Consider the following 27,612-nt stretch of genomic DNA (forward strand, 5'->3'; position numbering starts at 1 on the left):
AACAAAGACAAATAATGGAATAGGTATGGGATTGAGATGGAACGATTGTGTATGTACTCATCATTCTCTTCATCTTCATATCTAATTTGAAAAAAATCAAGTATTACCTATGTTCCTGCGAAAACAAATAAGGAATGTCAAGGAACACAAATAACATCTTACCCCGACCTCTCGAACTAGTTTCTCCTTGACTTATACGTGTCATCTCCTAATGTTGGCAGTCCAGACCCTTAAGGGGTTACGGGCTCCGACGATCAAGTCAACAAAGGCTATCAAAAGTCAAATCTTAGATTAGTGAATTAATAAAAGCGTACATTTAATTTCTAGGGTCCACGTGTATTTATAGAGTCATTAATTGTGTCTGCTCCCATTTTGTTGGTTGGGCCCCCTTCTAGCTATTTTGGGCTAATATTCAGATGTATCGATGGGCCTGGGTTGAGCATCTGCAAGGGCCTAAGCCTGGAGTTTACAACTTTTTCACTATACTATATCCTTTATAGTAGGCGGCCTAGGCTGTCATGTATGTAACCTTTTTTGGTTGAATATTCGTCTACTATTTATATCGTAGGACTATATATAGGCAATTTAGACCGCATGGTTATATGAATTTGCCTAGATATAGTACAACCTATATTTATAACCAATTAATATGAGGATTACCATATAAAATCAAGACTAATTTGGACAACACCCACAAAAGACGGGTTCATTTCTCATCCCGACTCTTCTCATTTTGTATTTCAAATCTACCTTAATTTTTTTTTCCAGTTAGAATATTCTTTAACTTAACCTAAATTGAAAAATACTTTTTAAATCATCAAAAGGAAAAAAATTGAGTAAAGAAGTAGGTTTAATAATTTCCCAATAATATCCTAAATTAAATATAATTTTGATTCTTTATTTTCTTTGTTCGGCCCCTCTCAAATTGTTAGCTTTATTTTGTTTACAAAATGAGTTTGGCTTCCAAAGCTAATCAATGGCGTTCAGTGCATTTTAAAGTAATACTATATGTACTATACTACGCAGATAAGACCGACAATAATGAATACCCGACCCTAGTCGCCAACTTATAGTCTTGTTTGGATTACATCACTAATCAACTATATATAAAACTAATGCATACATAGCGACTAAAGTTACATATCGGCATGGACCGCCTACTCTGAACTTAGGAAGTGACATCCACATTTACATAACCAATCCATAAGCCTAATATGTGGGCTATGATCAGGCCCATGTAAGCCTAAAAGAGATCTAATAAGCCCATTTAAGGCCCAACCCATGGACCAAGTAATTTATGGTTCATGTTCTATAAATACAGGTGGACCCCATCAATTATAAGTATGCAATTCATTAATACTAAAAATTGAGATTTGACTTTGAAAGCTTTCGCTGACTTGATCGTTGGATTCCCTTCTGCAGGTAACCTCCCAAATGTCCCATCCGAAAACTGGATATGAAGACATGCCTCGCAAGACCGTAGAGTATCCGTTTGGGAGATTCAATGATTGGGTAAGGCAATATTGTGTCCATGATAATCTTTTATTGTTCTGTAGGAACATTCTATATTATATTTTCAGTGCAATGGAGATTTTAAAGTGATGCATGTTTCTATAGATGATGAAAACATGAATGAATTGGAGATTTTTCAATGACAAAATAAATCTAATACTCAAAGCTTAATCTTAACAGAGTTAGAAGGTTGGAAAAGATTATTCAAGATAAGAAGTAGAAGATGCCGCCCCTAGCACACATAGATGGATCATTGGCTTGAAAGTTCTATTTTTTATGCTGTCTACAACAATCAAGGGTGCAAAGGATGTCTAAGGTCAATGTTAGAATTTTAGGCTTAATGTTGAATCTAGAAAGCATATTAGGATTAGAGTTAAGTCTAGAAAGGTTGTAAGACCAAGCCAAAATATCACTAGAATCAACATAATCAAGGTTGAATAGTTTATGAATCAAAATGGTGCGAAATATGTGCATCCTTACATGATAATCCACTTAACGAATAAAATAATCAACTAGGAAAATAATCTAATCAATTAGATAGTGTATTAACTAAGAAAATGTCATGTTATGTAAAATTAATGGATTACAACACTAATATAATTGATTATTACAATGAGACTTTTTTTTAGGGAAACACAATTTAATCAATTACCATATTAATGTAATCGATTAAATTTGTCAAAAACTATTGTCCACTTTAAAAAAATTGATTTTTGAAAAAGAAACAATCTATTCTTACAAACACTAAGCAAGATAGATTGAAGATTCTTTGAGAATTTCTTACGTGATTTCTGGAACATCAAGATAAATCAAGATCATGTTAATTCAAGTGTATCTTCACTTGGCTTAGCTCGAAGTTGTAACTTCAGCACATATCAGGTGTATTTGTTATAATTTTTCATTGCATACCTTTTGCTCTAATGTGTTCTTGTCACTAAGAGAGTGATAAAGTTAGACAATTGTGTGAAGCATTATCTTGTGTAGAAATTCTTGAAGTGTATTGAAGTTTTTAGAGTATCATGTGCATGTATATGTTGATGAAGGTTTGATCCCTACTAAGGATGATGGCTCATAGCACATGCTTAGGAGAAAAGGGAGTTCCTTAATCCCTTTTCATTGCTTTTATTTACTCTAGTTTGAATTCCATGAAGTTGGCTTGGTTGACTATTTTAAATAGACTTGTTAGCCAACATGCTAATCCCTTTTTACTTGTTTTGCAGGTTGATTAGGAGGTGATGCAAGAGAGGACAAGTGACACATTTAGATGCCTTTTGGAGAGCACATGTGGAGGAGAGAGAATGAACAAAGCTTTCTAGAAACATAGAGAAAAGATAACCACATGCCTTGACCACCAAGAAGTCTAGAAACAACTAGAAAGAGCATCCACCTTACCTTGGCCAATAAGGCTTCTAAAATGTGTCTATGTGCTCTTTTGTTGACCTACTTTCTAGATTCTAGGTGTCCAAATCGAGATTGCGACGGGACGACAAAAATAATTTAAAAGATATATAGGAGTCGCCACCATAATTTATTATAGAAAACTATAAAAACACCTTAAAAAAAGAATAGTCTTTGAAACCAAGGGTTCGAGAATCGGTTACGTGTAAAGAATGTATTAGTACCCCCACAACATCCATTTTAAGACGATTGATTCCCTTTAATTAAGTATGCAAGATAAAAGTAAAATTTTTAAAAATAAAACAAAATAAATACATATATAAAATAATAAAGATAAAAAACAAATTTATTTTTTCCCGATAAAGATTGTATCTCGGTCTTACATATTTCGATTTGGAAGATCAGTAATCGCATAGCAGAGTTCTTTGTAAAAAAATATTTGTTGATTGATTTTTTTTTCTAATTTTACCAATGGCGGGCAGGATGTGGGACGTTACCTTGATGTTGTGGGGGTGTAATATGGGGTCTGGTCTTTCTAGATGAGCTTCGTGCTTCAAAGGTGTTTCACCGTGTTGAGTGAGTTCTATTACGTGCTGCGAAGCAGAGGCAGAAGAATGAAGGGACAAGGAGGAGCCACGGCTCCCCCAACCATTTTTTTTACTTTATTTTTTATATATTTTAAAAATAATATTTATAAATTATTATTTTATTTATATTAATTGATTTTTATTTTATTTTATTTTCTATACATTTAAAAAAAATATTTATATATTACTACTTTATATATATATTATTACTTTGTTTATATATTATTACCTTATTTATATTAATTTAGTTTGAAAAATCTTTTTTAAAATTTAAATATCACGTTTTTTCTCTCTATTATAATTTCTTATACTTTTTTATTTGGTTTCTCTTTTTCGTGCCTTCATCTCTTTCTCTCGTTTTATTTCCATCTCAATTTTCACCATCAATGTCTTATTATTTTCAAAATCAAATTACACTGCGACAAGATTGAAGAGTTAAGGAACATTTTGGATCGAAAAATTTCTTCTTTTGAGTAAGTTCATCTTTTCCTTTTTTTTTGAAGCAATATGTTTTCGTCTTGTATGTGGCTTTTCTACGCTCTAGGCATATCTTTATCTGTTAGAGATCATAAAATCATGCTTTAATTGTTGATCAAACTCTTCACTCTTCTTTGTGTAGATAGAGCTATTTTTAGGCTTTGAAGTTGTGTAAGAGAAGAACAAGATTAGGAATCTACTCTAAGGTAAGGGAAGCTAATCATTTAGAAGTTATTAGTTTTCTTAAAATATTGAGTCTTGCTTTTAAGATTTAATTTGGGGTATTCATAATTTTATCTTTTTGTAAATAGGTCAGAGGTGAGAAATTTATATTAGAAAAATTATGATAAAGAGTAAAAGAATTGAAATATTACAGTAAAGCATTATTTCAAAGATGAAATATTCTTTGTTACGTTGATAAGCAATTACAAGAGTTAAATTGTAGATTTAATGACCAAGCAATGGAGTTATTAATTCTAAGCTCTGCTTTGGATCCTAAGGATGCTTATAAAACTTTTAATATCGATAAAATTTGCACTCTTCTGGAAAAATATTATCCATGGATTTTAATGAGCAAGAGAAGATTAATTTGAATTTTCAACTTCAACATTTCATTATTGATGCTCGCCAAGATTCAAATTTGAAGACTTTATCAACAATGCAAAAGTTATGTACATGTTTGGCAACAACAAAAAAGTCAGAAGTTTACTACTTGATAGATAGATTACTTCGTCTTATCATGACTTTTCTAGTTTCTACCGCTACAACTAAAAAATCCTTTTTTGCAATGAAAATAATCAAGAACAAATTGAGAAATAAGATGGAGGCTGAATTTTTAGCAAGCACTATGATCATCTATATTGAAAGGGATATTGCAACTAACTTCAGCTCTGATTCAATTATTGAAGATTTTAAGTCAATAGAAAGAACGTAAAGGAGCACTTTGAATAAATGTAACTTTTGTTTTTTTTTATATATTATTGTTGATAATAAACTTTACGTTACTCTTTCATATATATTATTATTATATTGTTTAGATTCTATTGTTATGAGTGTTTATTTTGAATAAAAAAATGTTATTACTTTTTAATTAAAAGAAATTGATTTTTTTAATTAAAAAATAATAATTTATGTATAAAAGATATATTTAGTCACCTAAAACTTTTGTTGAAGTTCTGCCGCTACTATGAAGTTAGGCAAGCTTGGTGAGGCGCAGTCGTACAAGGCAAGCTTTGTGAGGTGTTACCGTGTTGGGCAGGATTTATCGAAAATCGTGAACCATTAAGAGTGGTTTTTTTCTAGGATAATGATACTTTAACTCACTTTTTTTGACCCACTTTTAACCCACCACTCTCATTACCCTTAGATCATCACATCACATCACTACAAAAAATTAAAATAGATGATCTAAAGGTAACAAGAATGATGGGTTAAAAGTGGGTAAAAAAAGTGAGTTAAAATATCATTATCCCTTTTTCTAAGCCTCTAGAATGATTAAAATGTCTTGTCGCTCTTAAATGTGTGTCACATGGCAACATCAAGGCTGTTTGGATCTGCATAACCAAGCATCAATGGTTGGCACTGTTCAAGGCTCAAAACAGCATTTGGCGAAGTCGTTTCGCTTTTCTGAAAGGAAAATGATTAGTTAACTACTTTTTCTTACCACTTCTCTTACCACCTAACGTGGATTGAACTTTTGCATTTTAATTTTAAATTTTAACTTACTTTTAAGTTGTAGAAGTGTCAGAGGAAATAAAAAAAGTCTATTCCGCGCGTGAGTAATCTTTTGGTCAGAAAATTCCCATTCTCTTAGAACCCATTTTTCCATTCTTTGTTGAACATTGCCATTCTAGAAGTTACCTTTTTTGGGACCTCATTTTTTCACACCCACCAAGTCTCATAGAACCCATTTTTTTCATTCTTCGCTGAACATTGTCAACCATAAGGTAAGAAAACGAAACCCCTTCCCTACTCTGCACACTGCAACCCATAAAGCTAGTGAATGAAGTCCTTCCCATTTTTGAACGAAGGAGATTTTGCACATAATAAAGTTGACAAATTTTGGAAGTCATGAGAATACAGAATTCTCTCCCTTACAAAAAGGGTGAACCCTAGTTGTGCACACCAATACCAAACCTAATCCCACTTCTTCTAAACCAGGTGTAAGTTCATTTGGAAAAAAACTAATCTGCAACATTTTTAAACTTATCTTGCAACCCAAGCACAATTATGATGTAACCCATGAAGAAGTTTTTGCATAAAAAAAGTTGACAAATATTGGAAGTGCATAAGAACACACAAATCTCTCCCCTACTAAAAGGGTGGACTTCAACTGTGCACACAAATACCAGACCCCATCCCACTTATTATAAACCAAGTGTAAGTTCCTTTAGAAAAAAAATAGTCTGCAACATTCTTAAATTTATCTATAACCCAAAAGCAATTAAGGTGTAACCCACAAAGGAGTTTTTGCACAAAGTAAAATTGACAGATTTTGGAAGTGCATGAGAACACACAATTTTCTCCCTTACTAAAAGGGCGGACACCAGTTGTGCACACCAATACCAAACTCCATCCCACTTCTTCTAAACCATGTGTAAGTTCATTTAGGGAAAAACTAGCCTGCAACATTTTTAAACTTATGTTGCAATCCAAGAATAATTAAGGTGTAACCTACGAATCAATTTTTGCACAAAATAAAATTGACAGATTTTGAAAGTGCATGAGAACACATAATTTTTTTCCCTTACTAAAAGGGTGGACCCCAATTGTGCATACCAAGACTAGACCCCATTCCACTTCTTCTAAACCAAGTGTAAGTTCATTTAAGGAAAAACTAGTCTGCAACATTTTTAAACTTATTTGCAACCCAAGAGCAATTAAGGTGTAACCCACAAAGGAGTTTTTGCACAAAGTAAAATTGACAGATTTTGGAAGTGCATAAGAACACACAATTTTCTCCCTTACTAAAAGGCTGGACACCAATTATGCATACCAATATTAGACTCTATCCCACTTTTTCTAAACTAGGTGTAAGTTCATTTAGGGAAAAAAACTAGTCTGCAACATTTTTAAACTTATGTTGTAACCTAAGAGCAACTAAGGTGTAACCTACAAAGGAGTTTTTGCACAAAATAAAATTGACAAATTCTGGAAGTGCATGAGAACACACAATTCTCTCCCTTACTAAAAGGGTGGACCCGAGCTGTGCACACAAATGCCAGACCCCATCCCATTTCTTCAAAACTGGGTGTAAGTTCATTTGGGTAAAAACTAGCCTACAACATTTTTAAATTTATCTTGCAACCCAAGAGCAATTAAGGTGTAACCCACGAAAGAGTTTTTGCACAAATTAAAATTGACAGATTTTGGAATTACATAAGAACACATAATTCTCCCCCTTACTAAAAGGTTGGACCCCAACTATGCACACCAATACCAGACTCCATCCCATCTGTTCTAAACCAAGTGTAAGTTCATTTGGGGAAAAATTAGCTTGTAACATTTTAAAACTTATCTTACAACCTAAGCTTAGGTGACGAAGTAAATCAATAACAACATTCATCTCCGCAAAACCCCCAATGTCCTGTGCATTGGACGGACAAAAGTTACGACCAAAACCCTTCGTTTAGGGCTTGCAAAATTCAGTCCAATGAAAAGAAGGGGAGAAAGGGCTAGAAAGGGTTATGGTTTGCAATGTAACGAGTACAACAAAAGGGGTTTCGTTCGCTAGCTTTATGGGTTGGAATGTGCAGATTAGAAGGGAAGGGGCTTTATTTTCTTACCTTATGGGTGACAATATTCAAAGAAGAAGGGAAAAATGGGTTCTGTGTGAAGCTTCTAGGAAACTTGGTGGGTGCAAAGAAATGGGTTTCGAAAATGGCAGTTTCTAAAAAGCCTAATAGAATGGAAATTTTCTATCCAAAAGATCACCCACACGCCGAATGCACTTTTTTATTTTCTCTGACACTTCAATAACTTAAAAGTATATTAAAATTAAAATTAAAATACACAAAATAAATCCACGTGATAAAAGAAGTGGTAAGAAAAAGTAATTAACTAATTATTTTCCTTTCTTAAACTGCCTTTATACGTTAGCATTGGCGCTACAACCTTTTCTTCACGTCTCTATTTTCGTGCTTGCTCTGTTCTTGTGCCCTTTCTTCGTTGCTTGCTGCACTATCCGTTTCTCATCCCCCATTCCATTGCCTCTACGTTTTCCAATCATAGGTATGACTTCTTCTTCCGCTTCGTCTTCTGGTCTTGTTTTTAGGCGTCACCATCAAGGTCCAACGGTGACGTGGGGGGTCCCCTTCTAGGTGAGGGCTCCTCCCTAAATACTCCTAGAGAGAGGGTCTGCACATAGCCTCTCTCCGTCGCGCCTCCTATGATGGCCTCTACTAGGGTTTTCATCGTAGTTCAGAAGAAAAAGAAATTGGTCAGAAGTAGGGCGGTTGCTCTTCTTGTAACTCAGCCTGAGTCAGCTGCTCTTGTGGCCCGGGGGAGGAGTCGCTTCCCCCATTCTCAACAAGGTGGCCTCTTACGCCTTTGAGTATCTTATCGAGGTACGGTTGTCCTAGTTGATGTCTACATTTAACTTCTGCCCTGAGAGGCTTATTGTCTTGCCTTCTTCTCTGGGTGAAAGGGTCTTTTCTCGTCCCGCTGAGGAGGACGAGGTCTTTACATACGTTTATCAGTATTTCCGTGATTTTGACATTTCCTTCCCTTTATTTGGATTTGAAGCTAATCTTCTATCAATAATGCTTGTAGCCCTGAGTTAGCTTCACCCCAATACTTAGGGCTTTGTAAAGGCTTTCAAGATCATCCGTGAGCATCTCAGCCTGACCCCCACACCCCGTATGTTCATATATTTTTATCAGATGTAACACAGGGATAAAGTTTGCTGGGTCTCCTTCAATGGCGCTCCCGGCCACGGATCGTTATTCACCGTGTACTCTTAATAGTTCAAGAACTTCAAAGACAAGTTCTTCAATTTGAAACTTGCTTCCACTGAGTCTGCGGTGCAGTACTTCCTGCATCCAGGGACTCACAAGCCCTCAGTGTTGAAGGGTGTCCTGAGTGCCGAGGAGGTAAGAGGGTTTAGCTCATTAGGCAGCTTCCTCGACTAATAAAATGCAGGGAGTTTTTGTGTGTCCTTCAGGATGAGGACCATATCGCATACTGGATAAGGGTGATAGTTTTATTGTCTTGTAGTTTTGATTCTCGATGCTGAGCTTATTCGATTTTTATGCACAGGTTATGTCGTTCGGAGGTTTCGACTACCAGTCCTGGAAAGCTCTGCACTTGAAGAAATAGAAGGGAAAGATTGTCCAGTCTCCTAGTGCTACTTCTCATGCCGCAAAGAAACAGAAGATTGGTCTGCCTGCACCTACATGGGACCGCCAATTAGCCAAGGTGGTTCCTGCCTCTCCCTCAAAGATATCCACGAGCGGGCCAGTCGTGGAGACCGAGGTGGTGGACTTATCATCCGGCGACGCCTTTGGAAAACGTGTGGAGGGTGGTTGTGGGCCGATTGTCCAAGTTAGAACGTCGTCTGTTGGTCCCTTTACCATGCCGACCTTTTGCACGAGGTTCATCCCTGGCTTCGCTGGCAAGGGACCCATCTTTCGCTTAGAGCATGCCTCCGCCACAACACCAAATGTGGAATTGTTGTGACATCTGGGTATGCAGGGGAGCGATATGGAGAGCGAGCACCTGTCGAGCCCCTACTATCGATAGATGTTTAGGACCCTGGAACATACGGCAAGGTGATGTTGGAGTGGGTTCTATACATCGTGCGCGTAGCGAGGATTACATGGAAGAGCGACAAAGGTGGATGGGCCAACTAGAGGAAAAGGAGAAGGATAGGCTTGGGTAGGAGGTAGCTTTGAATGTTGCCAACCAAAAGCTGAAAGAGATGGATGCGGAGCTTGGCAAGCTGAAGGCATAGGCAACCTGATCTGCAGAGAGTCTGCAAAGCGCTACGAGCTGAGGCGGGTGTGCTGAAAGCTACCAACGAGGTCCTTGCTAAGCAGGTGTTGGACAAGGACGAAAAGTTGACTAAGCACGCCAATCGCCTTGTTGGGCTGGCAATGGAGAAGTGTAGCCTGGAATAGGGTCTGGACAAGGCTAAGGCTGCCTCCAAGCTGCTAACCAGGGGAATCGCCGACCTTGAAGCCGACGTCTATCGGTTGAAGGAGGAGACTACGACACTTACGGCGGGAGGACTGGAGGCCTATGCAACAAGTTTTTAGAAGGCTAAGAGGCATACCGCCCTCCTTTTCCTTGGTCTTGACTTGAGGAAAATTGATATGGACAAAGAGATTGTGGATGGAGCCCATGTCGGAGAAGAGGCCGTTCAGGATCTCTCCCCAGTCCAGGTGCGCCTTGTTGAGGTCGATAGCGAGATTTGTAGTGTAGGGTAATTGATGTAAATGTTTGAATGCTTGTAATGTACTTGGGACTTGCGGCTTTGCTTTTGTGAATATAATATTTGTTTTTTCTGCTAATGGTTTTACCGCGTTATTTTTGTACACCTGAGACTTGGCGCTGTGTCTTTGATTTTGGTTGTTCAGCGGGTATTGCTGTGTTGCGAGTGTTGTCGTTAAACGTTTTTAGTGTTCCGACTATAGGGTGCCTCGCTGGGAGGGCTTAGTGTGCCTCGTTGGGAGGGCTTAAAGTGCCTCACAGGGAGGTCTTCATGCTGCCTCGCTGGGAAGGCTTAGGGTGCCTCGCGGAAAGGGCTTAAGTTGCCTTGCGGAGAGGTCTTCGTGGTGCCTTGTTGAAGAGGCTTGGTGCCTCACTAGAAGGCTTAGTTTGCCTCGTTGGGAGGGCCTAAAGTGCCTCGCGCGGAGGTCTTCGTGATGCCTTGTAGGGAGGGTTTAGGGTGTCTTATAGGGAGGGCTTAGGTGCCTTGCGGGGAGGTTTTCGTGGTGTTTCGCTGGGAGGATTTAGGGTGTGTTTGATTTTAAGGATAGATTTGAGGGAGAGTGAGTAAATTGATATGAGAGTATAAAGTGAAGAAATTGAAAGTAAAATTTCTGAAAGTTTGTGAATGATATAATGAATGTGATAGATATAAAATAACGTTTAATATATAAAAGTGTGATATTATAGATTTACCCTTTAGTTAAAATTAATATAAAATATAATAATTATTATTAATTTCAATAGTATTATTATTATTAGTTTAATTATTATTATTATTAATATTATTAGTTTTAATATTACTATTATATTAGTAATGTTATTATTATTATTATTATTAAAATTAGTATTACTATTATTGTTATTAATTATCCACAAGGTAAGGAAACACTTATTTAAAGGTTTTCAATTTGTGTATTTAATAAAATACAAAATTTTAATTGAAGTTTCAAAACAAGTATTTGTTTATTTTCTATCTTTATTTTAATATTGTTTTGTGAGTTGGTGTATGACATATTATTACATTTTTTATTAATTTTTCAACTTGAATTTTTATCATAATAATTAATATATCTTTTATTATTAGAAAAAAAATTACATATTACTCTTCAATAATTTATATTATATAATCACGGTTTCAAATTAATAAAAAAATTAAATATTTTATTATATGTTATTGTCTGTACTAAGTCCTGGTTGGATTCTAAACTCGTTCCTCACCCTATGTATCTGGCCACCTCAGCTCGGCTCCTCGGTTGGAGTAAAAACGAAATATGAATTAATGAGCCCGTTTATATAGGAAGTCCACCTTTGAGTGAAAAAGAAAGTCCGGCCCAGTTCAAAATGTGGCATAAGTAGACGTTAAAAATATCTAATAATAACTTAAAATATCTGAAATCCCTATCTTTAAGGGAACCTGAATTTTGTTAGTGGTCAGTTCTGAGTCCCTAAAAAAAAAGGGATCAGTTAACAAGTGAAAATACCTATATATGTAGAGGTAAAATTGATAGAAAGGCATCAATTTTTCTCCGGGAATTTCTGAACAATTAAAGTTTGGGAATTTTAGAATCAAAAGTGAAAACTTTCTTAAAGAATTGTTGTTTACTAGAGAGAAGAGAGTGATTTCGTTTTGGATCGAAATCTGTGAAAGTTCCGGGCCAAAACATTGGCGCCCACCGTAGGGCCATGGTAAAATCAGAAGCCTACCCCACCAAATATTAAGAGCACGTCTGTGAAATATGTTTGGAGATTCACTGACCATGGAGTAGGTCATGCAACATATAGAAAGTTTGAGGAAAGAAAATGAGGCAATACGAGAACAAGCATAGTGTGATCGGACTCGATGGTAGGAAGAGGAACAACGGCGCTGAGCTGAGATGGAAGCTGAGGGTGAAAGATTGCGAAAAGAGTCGGAGGAGTCGCGCTAGCGATTGGAAGAATCATTGAGCCAACAAGAGCTGCTACGAAAGAATAATGAAGAGTTTCACACTTGGATGAGAGACCAGGGTAATCCTCATGGTCAGAGGGAGATCAGAAGATGAAATTCGGACGAAGAGGAAGGACATCCCCTCGCAAGGGAAATCATGGAGGTGGTCATACCCCCGCACTTCATAATAGCTAAAGTTTCACCCTTCACTAGAGAAGGTGACCCGGAGGCTTATCTCAAGGCTTTCCACGCACAAATGTTGATCTCAAGAGGAAGTGACACAATTCGTTGCAAGATGTTCGTGGGGATACTTGCCAGGACCGCTCTGAAGTGGTTCAGCAAGATTTCTTGTTCATCCATCACGTCATTCACCATTTTTTCCCAAATCTTCTTAGAACGTTTTGCGGTCAATCGCCCAAAACAGCTACAGATCGTGGATATGTTCGACGACGTCAAACAACAACAAAATGAAACGTTGAAACACTTTCTTAATCGATTCAGTGACGTAAGTATGGGACTAACTAATCTCAGTGAAGAGATGTTGGTGGGGGCATTCGTCAAAGGCTTGCGACCACATTTGTTCAGCGAATCTCTAATCAGAACCCCTGCCACCACATTAGCTAAAGTGAGGAGCCGAGTTGCTATCCATATTGAAACCGAGGAGGCCATGCAACGGAAAAGGTCTGAAGAAAAATGACTGACTTCTGAGTACAAAGGCTGAGAAATCCGACGTCAGATACTAGAAATTTCATCACCTCACAAACGAGCAGGCCATAAGTTTGCTCCCTACATCACACTAAAAGAATCTGACAAGAAGACAATCAAACCCGTTTGTCCACCTCTTTCCGAATCCAAGGCCCGTATAATAAAAAAAATGATGAAATAGCAAGGTATCTCCGTTTTCCATTGGAAATTAATAGACCGCTAGGGAAGGACACCTCGGCTTGGTGCGAATTCCAAAGAACTCACGGTCATGACACGGAGAATTGTTTTCCCTTAAATGGACAACTGTCAAGCCTAGCACGCAGAGGCCTACTTAGTACGTATGTCAAATCAAACATTCGACAAGATGTTGTTCGATCATCCTCAATTGAAAGACCCCACGAAATTCCGATCCTGGGTGATTTCAATACCATAGTAGGAGGCTTTGCAGGAGGGGGCACAACTAGGTCAGCTCAGAAACATTATGCGAGGAACATTATGACAACAACCACTAGAAAGGTTGTAGGGACAATACCAAACCTAACCTTCTCGGGTGAAGACTTGAAAGATGTATACCCACATGAAGATGATCCAGTGGTTCTATCCGTCATCATGATGGGAAGAAACGTGCATCAGGTTCTGATAGACCAGGGAAGCTCAGCAGACGTAATGTTTTGGGATGCGTTCACAGGCATGCTAATTCCCAAAGATCAACTCCAACCATTTGATGGCGTACTTGTAGGATTTTCAGGGGAGCAAGTAGAGGTTCGTGGATACGTAGACCTTTAGACAACCTTCGTTGACGATAAAGCTGCAAAAACGATCGTGATTCGATACATCGTAGTAAATGCTCCATCCTCCTACAACCTTTTGCTAGGTAGGCCCTCACTCAACAAATTGGGAGCAGTCGTTTCCACAGTCCATATGAAAATAAAGTTCCCAGTAGAAGGCGGAGTTGTCACCATGAAAGTAGATAAGGAGGTCGCCCGCAAATGCTATGAGAATAGCCTCTGTACGCAGCGAAGAACCTATAATATTGCTAAAGTACAAGCCCCCACAAATGAATCACCAGAAACTAAGTTAGACCCTAGGATTCTCGAAGATAATCGCGGACCGAAACCTGTAGGAGAGGTAAAGGAAGTAGAAATCTACCCAGGAAAGAAGGTAAAAATCAGAGCCGACCTCGATGCTCGGATGGAGGCCGATCTCTATCAAGTACTTCGATCTAATCTGATATCTTTTGCATGGACTGCAAGCGACATGCCAGGAATAGATCCCAATCTCATTTGTCACCGCCTGAATCTTAATCCAAGAATTAAAGCAAAGGTTCAAAGGCGAAAAAGCAGAAGTAGCTACAATGAAAGTACGAAAACTACAAGAAGCAGGTCATATCAGGAAAATTCAATACCCCGAGTGGCTTGCTAATGTAGTAATGGTAAAGAAGGCTCACGGAAAATGGAGAATGTGTGTAGACTTCACAAATTTAAATATAGCCTGCTCGAAAGACTCATACCCTCTCCCAAACATAGATTCACTTGTAGACCAAGTTTCTAGATGTGGTTTGTTGAGCTTCATGGACGCCTATTCTGGATATAATCAGATTCGGATGCACCCTGAAGATAAAGATAAAACTGCCTTCATGGGAGTCAAGGCCAATTACTGCTATCAGGTAATTACTGCTATCAGGTAATGACATTTGGACTTAAAAATGCAAGAGCAACATACCAGAGAATGATGGAAAGAATCCTACAACTGATGTTAGGTAGGAACGTGGAGGCTTATGTGGACGGTATGATAGTTACATCGGCCAATGAAGTCGGTCATGCTGAAGATCTCAAAGAGTTGTTTGACACCATCAACAAGTATAAGTTAAGACTAAACCCGGAAAAATGTGCCTTTGGTGTTAAAGCTGGAAAATTCTTAGGCTTCATGTTGACCGAGAGAGGAATCGAGGCTAACCCAGACAAATGTGCAGCCATAATAAACATGAAAAGTCCTAGTTGCATACGAGAGGTACAACAACTAACAAGGAGAATGGCGTCTCTAGCGAGGTTCTTAGCAAAAAGCAGAGACAGAGGTCACCTCTACTTTCAGTGTTTAATGAAAAATGAGAAATTCCAATGGACTCCAGAATGCGAACAAGCCTTACTTGAATTAAAGGAGTACCTGGGCCGTCCGCCGGTGTTGAGCCGACCAAAAGCAGGTTTTCCTTTACAATTATATATAGTTGTTACACAATATGCAATAAGCTCGGTCCTAGTACAAGAAAGAGAAGAGATTCAACGACAAATTTACTTTGTCAGTAGATTGCTACACGGAGCAGAAGCCATAGTGGTCTCAGCCAGAAAGCTTAGGCCTTATTTCCACCGTTTCAGCGTCATTGTGAAGACGGACCTCCCAATAAAACAAGTTTTAAAGAAGATGGACATGACATGTCATCTTGTCAAATAGTCCATGGAATTAGCAGAAAATGAGATCGTCTGTGAACCTAGGGGTCCCATCAAAGCTCAAGCTTTGGCTGATTTTGTAGCTGAGTTAACCGTTCCCCAAGTGACGGATGAATCCGAGAGAATCGAGAAAAAACTTGACTCAACATGGCTTTTGTCAGTAGATGGGGCTTCGAATCTTAAAGGAAGTGGAGTAGGGGTTGTTTTAGAAGGACCTGGTGGTGTCCTCATCGAACAATCATTGAAATTCTCTTTTAAAGCCAGCAATAACCAGGCTGAATACGAGGCTTTAATAGCGGGCATGTTATTAGCTAAGGAAATGGGAGTTGCGCATCTATCAACAGGAAGTGACTCGTTATTGATTATAGGCCAAGTAAATGGCGAGTTCGCCACAAAAGATCCCCAACTAGCGCGTTACCTGGATTATGTAAAAGTATTATCCAAAGCTTTTATTACTTTCGATCTAATCCATGTACCACGGCAGGACAATAACCTAGCAGATTTATTATCAAAACTTTCCAGTTGTACAAAGCCTGGCCAACAAAGGTCTGTCATAAAAGAAACGTTAACTACTCCCATAGTAGATATACTAGGTCGGTCTAAGGTAATGGTTATAGGCAAAGCTCAAAGAGCGACAACATGGATGACTCCATTAAAGACCTACTTAGCTGATGGAACACTACCCGAAGATCCAATCCAAGCCTCCCAAATCAAGAGAAGCTCCTATGACTATACCCTTTTAGACGATCATCTATTCCGATTCAGTTTTTCACGACCTATATTAACCTGCATAGACCTGGATGAATCCAAACGAGTAATGTTCGAGCTTGATGAAGGTATATGTGGAAGTCATATCGAAGGACGAGCTCTGATGCTTAGGACACTTCGAGTTGGCTACTTTTGGCCCTCCATAAAAAAAATGTTTTGAACATGTCTAGAAGTGTGACCAATGTTAGAGGCATGCGAACCTGCACCTTGCCCTTCCTGAGGTCCTACATTCGATCAATACTCCCTGTCCATTCCACACCTGGGGAATAGATATCCCAGGACCATTTCCTTTGGCAGCTCGCCAGGTGAAGTTTCTCATAGTGGTTGTAGAATATATGACAAAATGGATAGAAGTAGAGCCTGTTGCATCCATTACGACAACAAGAGTCACTAGATTCGTAGGGCAAAATATAGTTTACCGTTTTGGTGTACCTAAACGACTGATCTCAAACAATGGAACCCAGTTTGCGAGCTCACAATTGAAAGGGTTATGCAATGAGCTCGGAATCAAGCAAAAATTCTCGTCGGTAGAACACCCCCAAACAAATGGATAAGCGGAGGCCGCAAATAAGGTTATTCTTAAAGCTCTCAAGCAAAGGATATTAAATGTCTATACATCTTGGACAGAAGAACTTCCCCGAATCATTGGGGCGTATCATACTACTCCACAATCAACGACACATGAAACCCCTTTTAGTTTGGTGTATGGAATCGACACACTCCTCCCAATTGAAATAAATCATTCCACGGATCGATCAGAAAACTACTCACCAGAAGATAATGAGCAGAGTATCAGAGCTAACTGGCGAGAATAACAAGTAAAGAAGCAAAGAGGGTGGAGCAACAATATAAGACCAAAGTCTGACCTCGGAATTTCAAAGAGCATGACATGATTTTGAGGAGAGATCACGCAGCGGAAATGGAGAATAAACTTTCACCAAAATGGGTTGGCCCCTTTAGAATTACAAAGGTGTTAGCAAGAGGATCGTATAAGCTGGAAACTCTACATGGAACAACCATTCCGAGAACATGGAATGCCGCCAATCTCTGCTTTTATTTTAGTTAGTATTTTTTTTACACTTCTTTACAAATTTCAGTATTTCCTTTCTTTTGTAAATAAGTACAAATACAAAGGTTTTATAAACCCCCACACTTTTTTTACCTTCGAACGTATCAGAGGGTTTTTTTTAATGAGGTGGGTTGTCTAAATTATCGCATTAGTTGTCTATTATATCGCATTTACGTTTGTATCGTGTATGGTCTCGCCTCTGAAAACCCAAAACGGTCTGACCTGCCTACGAGCTAAGCAAAAACCTCAGTACGTAGAGGGCTAAAACCAGTCTGACCTAGTTAGAAGCTAGGCAAAAACCTCAGTACGTTGAGGGCTGAAACCAGTCCGACCTACCTGTGAGCTAGGCAAAAACCTTAGTACGCTGAGGGCTAAAACTAGTCCGACCTGGCTACGAGCTAGGAGAAAACCTCAGTACGCTGAGGGCTCGATCAGACCGACTTGGCTACGAGCTAGGCAAAAACCTCAGTACGTTGAGGGCCAAAACCGGTCTGACCTGGCTACGAGCTAGGAAAAAACCTCAGTACGCTGAGGGCTCGATCGGACCGACCTGGCTACGAGCTAGGCAAAAACCTCAGAACGCTGAGGGCTCAAACCGGTCTGACCTCGCTATGAGCTAGGAAAAAACCTCAGTATGCTGAGGGCTCGATCAGACCGACCTGGCTACGAGCTAGGCAAAAAACCTTAGTACGCTGAGGGCTCAAACCGGTCTGACCTAGCTACAAGCTAGGCAAAAAACCTCAGTACGCTGAGGGCTCGATCGGACCGACCTAGCTACGAGCTAGGCAAAAACCTCAGTACACTGAGGACTTAAACCGGTCCGACCTGGCTACGAGCTAGGAAAAATCTCAGCATGTTGAGAACTCACTCGAACCGAACTGGCTACGAGCTAAGTATAATCCTCAGTATGCTAAGAGCTTCGGTGCTACGATCTTTTTACATTTTTAACAAAAGATCTTAGTATATCGAAGTTTTCGTCAATCCGACAAAAACCTAAATACTATTTTATCGATCGTAATATGTGATCAAACCTTTTTGCTATTACACGATTTAACGCTTAAGCTAATTCAATAGGTTCTCCAGAATTTAATAAATCAAACTTTAGTGTACCACATACATGCGAGAATAAGAGAAATATTCAAATCTTTGGTTAAATCGAAGTACAAAACGAAAAACAAAAGTCCTATTCTTCATTAGCCACTTCCACCAATCTCTCGTTTACCACCTCCTTAGTAACACCCACCTCAGTAATATTCGCTTCAGCTTAAAGAACTTTCACTTGGTCCAAAGCTAGTTGGAAGCCTTGCTTTAGCATAGAGCACACCTGGTCTGCTAGTTCTTCCTTGTCATCTTCCAGGGTCTTACATTTTGCAGTCAAATCACTCACCTGAACCTCGAGAGTCTTCACCTGTGGCCTCAGCTCGTCGAACTTGGTATGAAGATCAATCAACTTGGAGTCTTTATCTTTCAAAGCATGTTTGAATTTTAAGAGTTCGGCTCGAAGATCCTCATTTTCCTTCTTAGCAGGATGAAGGTTAGTTGTAAGTTTAGATTCTTTTACTTCTGAGGTTCGCAGACGACCAATTACAAAGAGCGAAGAAGCTTCCGCCGGGTGCAAAAAGCGAAGCAAATCCTCTTGTGCCAGAGTCGGATCTCTCTTGGAAAGTATCTCTTCATCAATAGTAGAGTAATTGTTCACTTAGGCATGGACTTCGTGTTTAAAATCGTTATCCCAAAAACTCCCTTTTAATCCGAGGGTAGCCCCCTCATCCATCTTATTGAAAGGTCGTTCGTTCGAAGCTGAAGCTTCTAGAGTAATCAGGTTGTCCTCTTTACTACTCATCTTTCTCTTCTTCAATTTTGAGTTACTTTGTGTAGTTTCGTTCTCACTACCAAGACCGACTTTCGAGGGAGAACCTCTAACTCTCGCGCTCTCCCCAGCCTTCGAGTTACCTTGTTGTTTGATACGATGAAGTAGATCTTTTTGAGACAAAGCCATGTGGTGCTCTGCCAAAGAAAATACAGGTCAACATAGTATAATAAAAGAATAATATTAAAATGAGCCAAGTTCAGGTAGATATCGATGAAGAGTTTTAAATCTACTTCACGATACTCAAGTTCTAAAACTTTACGTATGTTAAAGATGACCTCTAGACCCTTCAGTCTTTCACAACCCTTTTTTTCTATCGGAGTTAACTCTTCCATTTGCCGAGCTCCTTGTGGAGTATGGTGTTTAGTTCATTATAAAGGAAATCCCTCAAGTAAGGTCGGGTTGTGGACAGGTGCTAAGATTTTCAAGAAAGCCCCTTTGAACCCTTTATAAGATGACTGAAACAAGGTAAAAAGACCCAGACCATTAACTCCGCTCAGAGAATCCCACACCTGTTTAGACGAGCCGCTTTTTAGTTCAAAAAAATAAAGGAACATGGCAGGAGTTGCTTGGATTCCTAGGCCTCCACATAAGATATAGAATGCCCGTATGAAAGCCCAACTATTGGGATGCAGTTGAGCGGGAGCCACATTTAGGATGGTCAGTAAGCTTTTCTCGAAATCATTGAAAGGAAGTCAGAAATGGAGCCTCTTGAAAAGCATGGAATAAATAAAGGTGAAAGTCTGCAATGGTGGGAGAGTACCATCTCTACATACATGCTCGTCTAGCTCACAGATTCCGACAAGCACGTCTTTCTCATCGTCCTTACACAATGCCTGCTTACTTCTAAAAGTTCTTATCCTCTTCTCGGAACAAAAACCAGTACACTCCCTTTTTAGATTTAAAGAAGCCCAAGGATATTGTGAGTCATGAGAAGTCATGTCGATCCTAGTTTCTGTTTTTCTACAAGAGCCCCAACACTCAAATACTGATAGCCTATCTGAAACAAAAAAAAAAGGGAAAAAACTAGAGAGAGAAAACATTCTGTCAAACCAAAATCAACTCCAGAGTTTACACTCATTCACAAGCATATCAAGACATCAACGTCACGATCACTAAAAAATCCAAATCCAACCCTAAAGAGGGAAATTCTAATATCTTTTGATAAAGAACTTAGTGAAACCCTAGTAAACATTCTTTCTTCTTTTTTACTAGAAGCGTCAAAATCTGAACCCAGGGATGATCAATCATGGTGTAGTATCTCCATTAGAATCATACGATAAGACTGTTATGTGAGATATCCTAACAACAAATAATCACACACAAATCTCAAACAAATAAATAAACATACCTGGAAAGGGATTGTGGGACGTCTTTGCGAAGCCTTCTCAGCGATTTTGAGAGCCAACAGTTACTAAGAAGTTCAAACAGTAGTTTTTTATATTTAGGCAATGCTCAAAGGGAACATAACGGTTACAACACTTTGAATCATGGCTATAGGATAATATAGGATGAAGGGTCCGATAGGGTACACGTGGAGCTAAGTAGGTAGGGTAATAAATAGGAAATCCAGGTGCGTCTGGTTACACACGTCAAATCACTTGGGAAATGTGCAAACCTTAGTCCATAACTGTAAGGCCCACTTTTCATTCTGCCCCTTTTTTTAAGGCTGCCCCAAACTGTTGGGCCTAAGGGCTAGCCCAAAGGGGGCAACAAACCCTAAGTTTGCCCTAATGCTCCATCCCCTTTCACTTTGCAGAAACTATCCCTCCATTCCTTCATAGAGCAACCACAAGACCTTTGCTAGGGTTTTGAAGTTCAGTCAGATCTGAGTTAGATTGGCCTCGTTTTACCACGTAAGTCGTTCACGAACCCTTAACCTTCATCCCTGGTTTAGTTCTTCGCGTTTCCTATTAGGGCTCTCTGTAATTAATCTTGTGCCTCATATATGTTAGGGTTCCACAGATCTTAAATTTGCTCTGGGTGTGCTCGTACTCTTTCGCTTCAATGTCGGAATTGTTTGGCTAACCCTTTCCAGGTAAGGAAAGCTAGATCCTTTTGAATGTTCCATGAAATCTGCCTATTTTACGTCTATTTCGTGATTGAATGGATTGCATGTGAATATGTGTTGTTGGGATTGCATGTTTGAACTGTTTGGATCCTGTTGTGGGACTCTTGCACGAGAGACCAGTGGCAAGCACTAGTTTTCTCGCCCAAGCGAGCATGTCTCGCCTAGGCGAGATCAACAGAGGCTCGCCCAAGCTGCTTCACGCGAGCGGTCGCTCAGGCGACCCATGTTGCTCCTGAGCAAGAGAGCATCTCACCCAAGCGAGAGGGGTCTCGCCTAAGCGAGATCGCGCGTGAGGCTACTGTTCCCCTTTTCGAGCCCTCGCCTAGGCGAAGGAGGCTCGCCTAAGCAAGACCCTTCAGCCTTAGCGAGGAGCTAGGCGAGGCAGTGGGATGTCTGATTGTTTTCCTTGAATCTTGAATGGTTAATGCTTGCTTGGATATGAGTGTTGTGTTAAAAGCATAAAACAAATAAGTATGCTTGAATGATGTGATTTATGAATTGTGAATAATGGGTTTGGCATGAACTTAACATGTGATCTAAATGAAAAGGTTGGTATTAAAGTGACATGGTAACAAGATCAGTTGGAATGGGATATTCATGGTTGGAATATGTGGAATTGGTATGGATTGGATCTGAAAAATGAAAGGGATTGGTAGTAAAGGTTTATGTAATATATGTATATGTATGATAAGTTCTTTTTGATTTATGGAGTATGATTGGTCCGTGTTTGTGCGTAATTCCTTGGGATCTCTAGGTAAGACTCTCAGGGTCGCTCTTCAGTGGTCGAGACGTAATTCCATGGCCCCTGTTAGTGGGTGCCCATGGTGGTGCCTCATCTATATGACTTGGTAAGGATTCAAGGTAAGGATTGCATTCTGACACTCTAAAGAGTCAGTTAGTCTCACTTAGAGCGAACTGACTCTTGTGGTGAGAGTAGCAGAAGGCTTGAAACTCATTAAGGGCTAACCTTGTGTGTGAGGGAATTGATTCATTATAACACTTGTAACACATATATCGGGAGTGAGCCGCTCGAGGGTGAGCAGAGGTATCCACCACAAGTGCAAGCATCCGCCGAATCCGACCAAATCATATGTATCTGGATGAGTCGAATCGAGTCCTAGTGTATTGATTGAAAGGTCATAACATGCTTGAATGATATATGTATTTTGGGGCTGTGAAGGTATCTTTGATTGCATGATAAAAATCTTGTTGGCTCTAGCTTACCCTACTATTTATTGTTTTATGTTCCATGGTGTGGTCTTTTCTTTTGCAATGATCATCAACTTGTTGATGGGAGCAGAGGTGAGAACTCCCCGACATAATTAGGGTGATGGAGGTTCCACTCCATAGTCTGCTTGGATTGGATTCGTATCTTCATGGGTTTTCTTTCTAGGCTATGACCCATGTATTAGTTTACAAATTCTATTTTCCTTTGGGGTTTTCAGTTGAATGTTGTAATTGGTTACTGTTGGCATCGTAGTGTGCCTAGGATTGTAAGGGTTGTGTTTAAGACCCCAGGACTGCACTGTTACACTATTTGTGCGTGACGTGTCTTTAATTACGCTTATTAATTAAATGGGACGTTACATTTATGGTATCAGAGCGGTCATTCCTTAGGTCTGTGGACTTGGATTGTTCGCTTAGCTTTCTCTATGTTTCTCTGAGTGTTTAGTTAAAACCCTATCTTATGAAGCCTAACCAAGTGATTTTCTGTGTGCCAATGAACAATGGCACCATCTCGTAGGACTCCACAATCCTCCCAGGGCGATGTGCCAGATATCGTTAGAACAATCGAGGCAATGGTAGCTGCTATGACACAGCAAAGTACGGCTATGATGCAATAGCATGAGGCATCAATGCAGTGACAAGCGGTGTCGCTTGAGCAACAGCAGTTAGTGATGCAGCAATTGGAGGCTGCACGAGTGGCTGCCGAGGATGCACATGGGCAGCATATGGAGGCACTCCGCCAGCTGGAGGAGACCAGGACAGCTGCACCTACTTTTGGTCCTGAGCCACGACCTGCAGCCAGGGAGTGGAGTTTAAAAGATTTCCTGAAGCACCACCTAGCGAAGTTTGATGGGAAGACTAGTCCTGATGCCGCAGATCAATGACTGAAGGACCTAGAGTGTATCTTTGATACGAAGATGTGCCTTGCAGAGAACAGGCTAGCATTCTCAGTGTATATGCTCACGGGGGAGGCGGAGCATTGGTGGATCAGCACCAAATCCATCATAGAGGAGAGAGATGAGCCGGTGACGTGGGAGGCATTCCTGGAGAAATTCCTCTCTGAGTATTTTCCATATAGTATCCGGTACGCCAAGGAGGTGGAATTCCTCCAGTTGACTCAAGGGAGAAGACCGTGACGGAGTATGCTGAGAGATTCAAGCACCTCAGCCGTTTCTACACTCTGCCACTTGATGAAGAGCGGCGATGCAGAAAGTTCGAGAATGGTCTCCGCGGTGATATCCGCTTGATGGTGGTTCCCTTGTCCATCAAGGATTTCGCTACTCTGGTGGAGAAGGCCAGAGTTATGGAGAAGATGAAGCGTGAAGTGGAAGGTCAACGCCCACAGCAACCACAACAATCACAAAGAGTACGTGGACCATCTAGGTAAAAGCCCATACATGAGGAGCGGAGGAGACCATATGATAGACCTCACTTTCAACCTCAGGGGTCTAGGAGCTTCCCACCTCAGCAGGGTCGGGTGCAGTGCTATATATGTGGAGGCCCTCACCTGAGGAGCGCCTGCCCGCGTATGGAGGGTTACCGCCGGTGCAACAACTGTGGCAAGCAAGGCCACTTTGGGAAGGACTGTCCCACCATTGCCAGGACAGCGACACGCCCTCCAGTTCAGACTTCCCACCACCATCAGCAGAGGGACAGAGGCAACAAGCTTTAGGCGACGGGCATAGTCTATGCTATGACAGGTGTGAGATCCAGGAAATTCATAAAAATTAATAATTAATAGAATATAAGAGATGAGGGGTTGAGACTACCTTAGGAGAGTTCTTTGATAAATCTTAGACAAGAAACAATGTGAACCTAAGTGGTTTAGAGCACTTAATTATGTTGGAAGGACTTGGGTTCAAGTCCCGAGCATGTCATTAGTAGATTTATTTAATTTTGTTTTATTTTGCTACTATATTGTGAATGTGAAAGCATGATTTAAGTTCATACGAATGGGTAAATTGACATGAATAATGTGATTGGTTTGTTGGTTTGCATGTGGTTGAGGAGTTGGAAGCATGTGGGTTCGAACCTTGGGTTGAAGGAAATGGACCCTCTATATTTTTATGTTTTGTTATGTGATGAAAAACCTAGAAATTGTAGAAATTTCCTGGGAAATCAGAGGGGCGTCAGTTAGGTGCAGTAACCAAGAGTAATGGCCATTAAACTTAAAAATATAAATTAATTTTGTTTTCCTTTTTATTTTTATTTAATTCGAGCTGAATGGGTGAGAGGGAAAGGAGTGTGTGAGAAAACAAAGGGTTAGAGAGTGTGACAGCCAGGAGAAACAAAGAGGGGACTGGAAATTTACGTGGTTCAGAGGGAGAGAGTGAGGGTGAAGGGAGTTGAAGAAGATACCCTTTAAGGAGGCTTTGGATAGCAAGCACAAATCATTTAATTGCAATTGGAGCAAGGAAATCAGGTAAGGGGACCTGCACTATTTGTCTTAATTTTGAGATAATTATTTCTGTGCATGTATGAGATTGGTATGTGTTTTATTCCCTTTGCGAGCACAATTTCAGCAAGTTCTTACGTCGACCATATGCCGATGGTTTTAATCTTTTTTGGTAGGACTTTCAGGCTTGCGAAATAAAAAAAATTTACATATTCTTTCTTTATACAGATCATGCTTCAATAATAGAAAGTTGTTGTTTTGATTGTTTTATAAAAGGTTATTACTGGTGTCTTTGTGGTAGTATATATTTATTTATATACTCTATAATTTTTGTGTGCATTGATGCTATATGATATTAAGTACTATTACTTTATCTAGATCAAAAGAAAAAAATATACATGAACAATGGCAAAACTATAAAATATATAAATGGAGGTTGGGTCATTCAGAACTTTGGTAATGTCCGTGAATTATTTTGGTGGTGGCATTCAAACTATGGCCTTGACATTATTATTGTAATTGTGTTTTAGTTCTTATGATAGTATGAAGAATAATAGCATTTGCGGGTTAGTGATTTTTGTATCATGTCTTGGTTTTGGGAATAAAGCAGAAGGTTATGGTTCAAAATTGTTTACTTGAAATTTTTTTTTCTTTTTTTTTCTTCTGTGGTATAACGACTGTATTATTCATAGAAGATTATATGATTATAATTTCTTTTAATTAATTTATAGTGAGAGGTGTGTAGTCATGATATGATTAGTTACTCATGATGTATTAGGAAAGTGTAAATATATAATCTTCCGTCTGAGACAATTTCTTTCGTATGGATTATAGAAAAAGCATGAAATGTGGAATCAAAATCTTGGATGATAAAGATTGTTTAAATTTTTTTTTAGGTGCAATTTAAGGAGAAATTTGTGGAGTGAATTAGAGCATATTTTGATAAAGACTCATTACCTTGCTTTTAGCGATCAACAATAATCAAATATATTAAAAGCTAGTGGAAGTATTTCGTTGGGATAGATAATATGATAATAATTATATTTGATGCAGTTTTATAGAGTTAAGAGCACGGGAAAATTTTAGTGGGTAAGCACATGTGTTTGGAGTTTAGGGTTGCATAAATTTTGTAGAGATGTATCAAATTTAAATGGTGCAATTCTTTTTTTTGGGTTGAATCATGAATTCTTTTGTTGACGGTTGGTTTGCATAAGTGTGATTAAATTGTAAAACATGAATGAGATATACGGTGAAGTGTGTAGGAAGTGGTGCAAGTTTATTTAAAAATAAATAAATAAATAAAATTAAAATTAAAAGGGATTTTTTTAATTATATAATTTGTTCTTAATAGGGATGAATTGATTACTAAAAATAGTGAGTGAAAATGTGTTGGCATGAGTTGTATGCAACTTTATTAGGCGAATGGAAAATGCTAAACTAGGAGTATTAAAAATAAAGATTCAGGTGGGAGTGTCCATTTATTTGGAAAATCTCGTTAAAGTTGAGGTTAGTTATGTATTGTGATGCGAACCCTTTTTTTTCCTTAACGGGGATTTTTGTTAAAGGTGGGATATGGTGGATTAGTTACGAGCGGGGAGGTTCGTAACGGAGATTTGAGATGCGTGATTGATGCAGGCGGGGAGGTCTGTATCTGTTGTACTCTTGTGTGGAGATACGAGCGGGGAGGTTCGTATGTTCCGTGCTCACAGTTGAGGCTACTATGAGCGGGGAGGTTCATAGTAGGTGTTCACGCATGTTGGACTACGAGCGGGCAAGTTCGTAGAGTTGGACTACGGGCGGGGAGGTCCGTAGAGTTGGACCACGAGCGGGTAGGTTTGTGGGAGCATGATAATCCCTAAGGACCAAGGCTGTGAATGAATCTTTCTCATATAGGTTATGAGATTGGGGGTATAATGTTATAAAAGATCACTAAACTAAAATTAACTAAGTTAGATTGGGTGAGGGTCAATTCTTATTATCTCATTGTTTATATTATTTTTCTTTTTCAGCTCACCCTTTCTTATTTGTGTGTTTGTGTTTGGCGATGATCACTTGTTACGTGGGAGCAGATGTGACTTCAGGTGAGAATGCTGAAGCATAGCGACGGAGCGGGGGCCTATGATGGGAGATTTTTCCTATATTTTCATTTCATGCATTTTGTAATAGATTTTATGACGTTTTTCTCTATTATGAACTTGTAATAAAGATGAAGTACTATGATTGGATTATCGCGATAAAAGTTTTTAACTTTCCTGCGCTTGGGAACTTTATATAATGTTTGGATTTCCAAAAGAAAATTCATGATTTATGTTGTATCTAGTAATATCCATCTGGGGTGTTACAACAAGAGCAGAGGCTGTAGGCTCATGTAACCTTGTTATGGGTTATTGTGTAATTTTTGGGATGAGGTGTTGTGTGTTGTATGATTCTGGAGCGACACCCTCCTTTGTGTCAAATGCTTGTGTGGAACGTCTGGGTTTGCCGGTGTGCGAGCTGCAGTGTGAGCTTGTGGTGTCTACTTCGGCGTCGGGTTTAGTCAAGACGTCTTCCTTGTGCGCTAGGTGTCCAATGGAGGTAGACGAACGCAGGTACAAAGTAAATTTGATCTGCCTACTTCTGCAGGAGTTAGAGGTGATCTTGGGGATGGATTGACTCTCTACCAATCGCATTCTTATACATTTTGGGGATGTATTTCCGGAGGAAGTGCCAGGGTTGCCTCCCAATAGAGAGGTGGAG

The 27,612-nt window shown here is 39.4% G+C and overlaps 2 long non-coding RNA genes across 3 annotated transcripts; both read left to right on the forward strand.

The window, feature by feature from the left end:
• Positions 1-8,101: 8,101 nt before the first annotated feature.
• Positions 8,102-10,483, forward strand: LOC114187503. Its single transcript, XR_003605270.1, has 2 exons — positions 8,102-9,064; positions 9,231-10,483. It is a non-coding gene; the product is annotated as an uncharacterized LOC114187503 (long non-coding RNA).
• A 10,467-nt stretch (positions 10,484-20,950) lies between these two features.
• Positions 20,951-27,106, forward strand: LOC114188976. 2 transcript variants are annotated; one of them, XR_003605534.1, is made up of 3 exons: positions 20,951-21,039; positions 21,139-21,221; positions 26,946-27,106. It is a non-coding gene; the product is annotated as an uncharacterized LOC114188976 (long non-coding RNA). The 2 variants fall into 2 exon arrangements; XR_003605535.1 differs by having other exon boundaries at positions 20,960-21,039; positions 21,149-21,221.
• Positions 27,107-27,612: the final 506 nt, after the last annotated feature.

The sequence above is a fragment of the Vigna unguiculata genome, chromosome 6 (genome assembly GCF_004118075.2).
Source record: "Vigna unguiculata cultivar IT97K-499-35 chromosome 6, ASM411807v1, whole genome shotgun sequence".
NCBI lineage: Eukaryota > Viridiplantae > Streptophyta > Magnoliopsida > Fabales > Fabaceae > Vigna > Vigna unguiculata.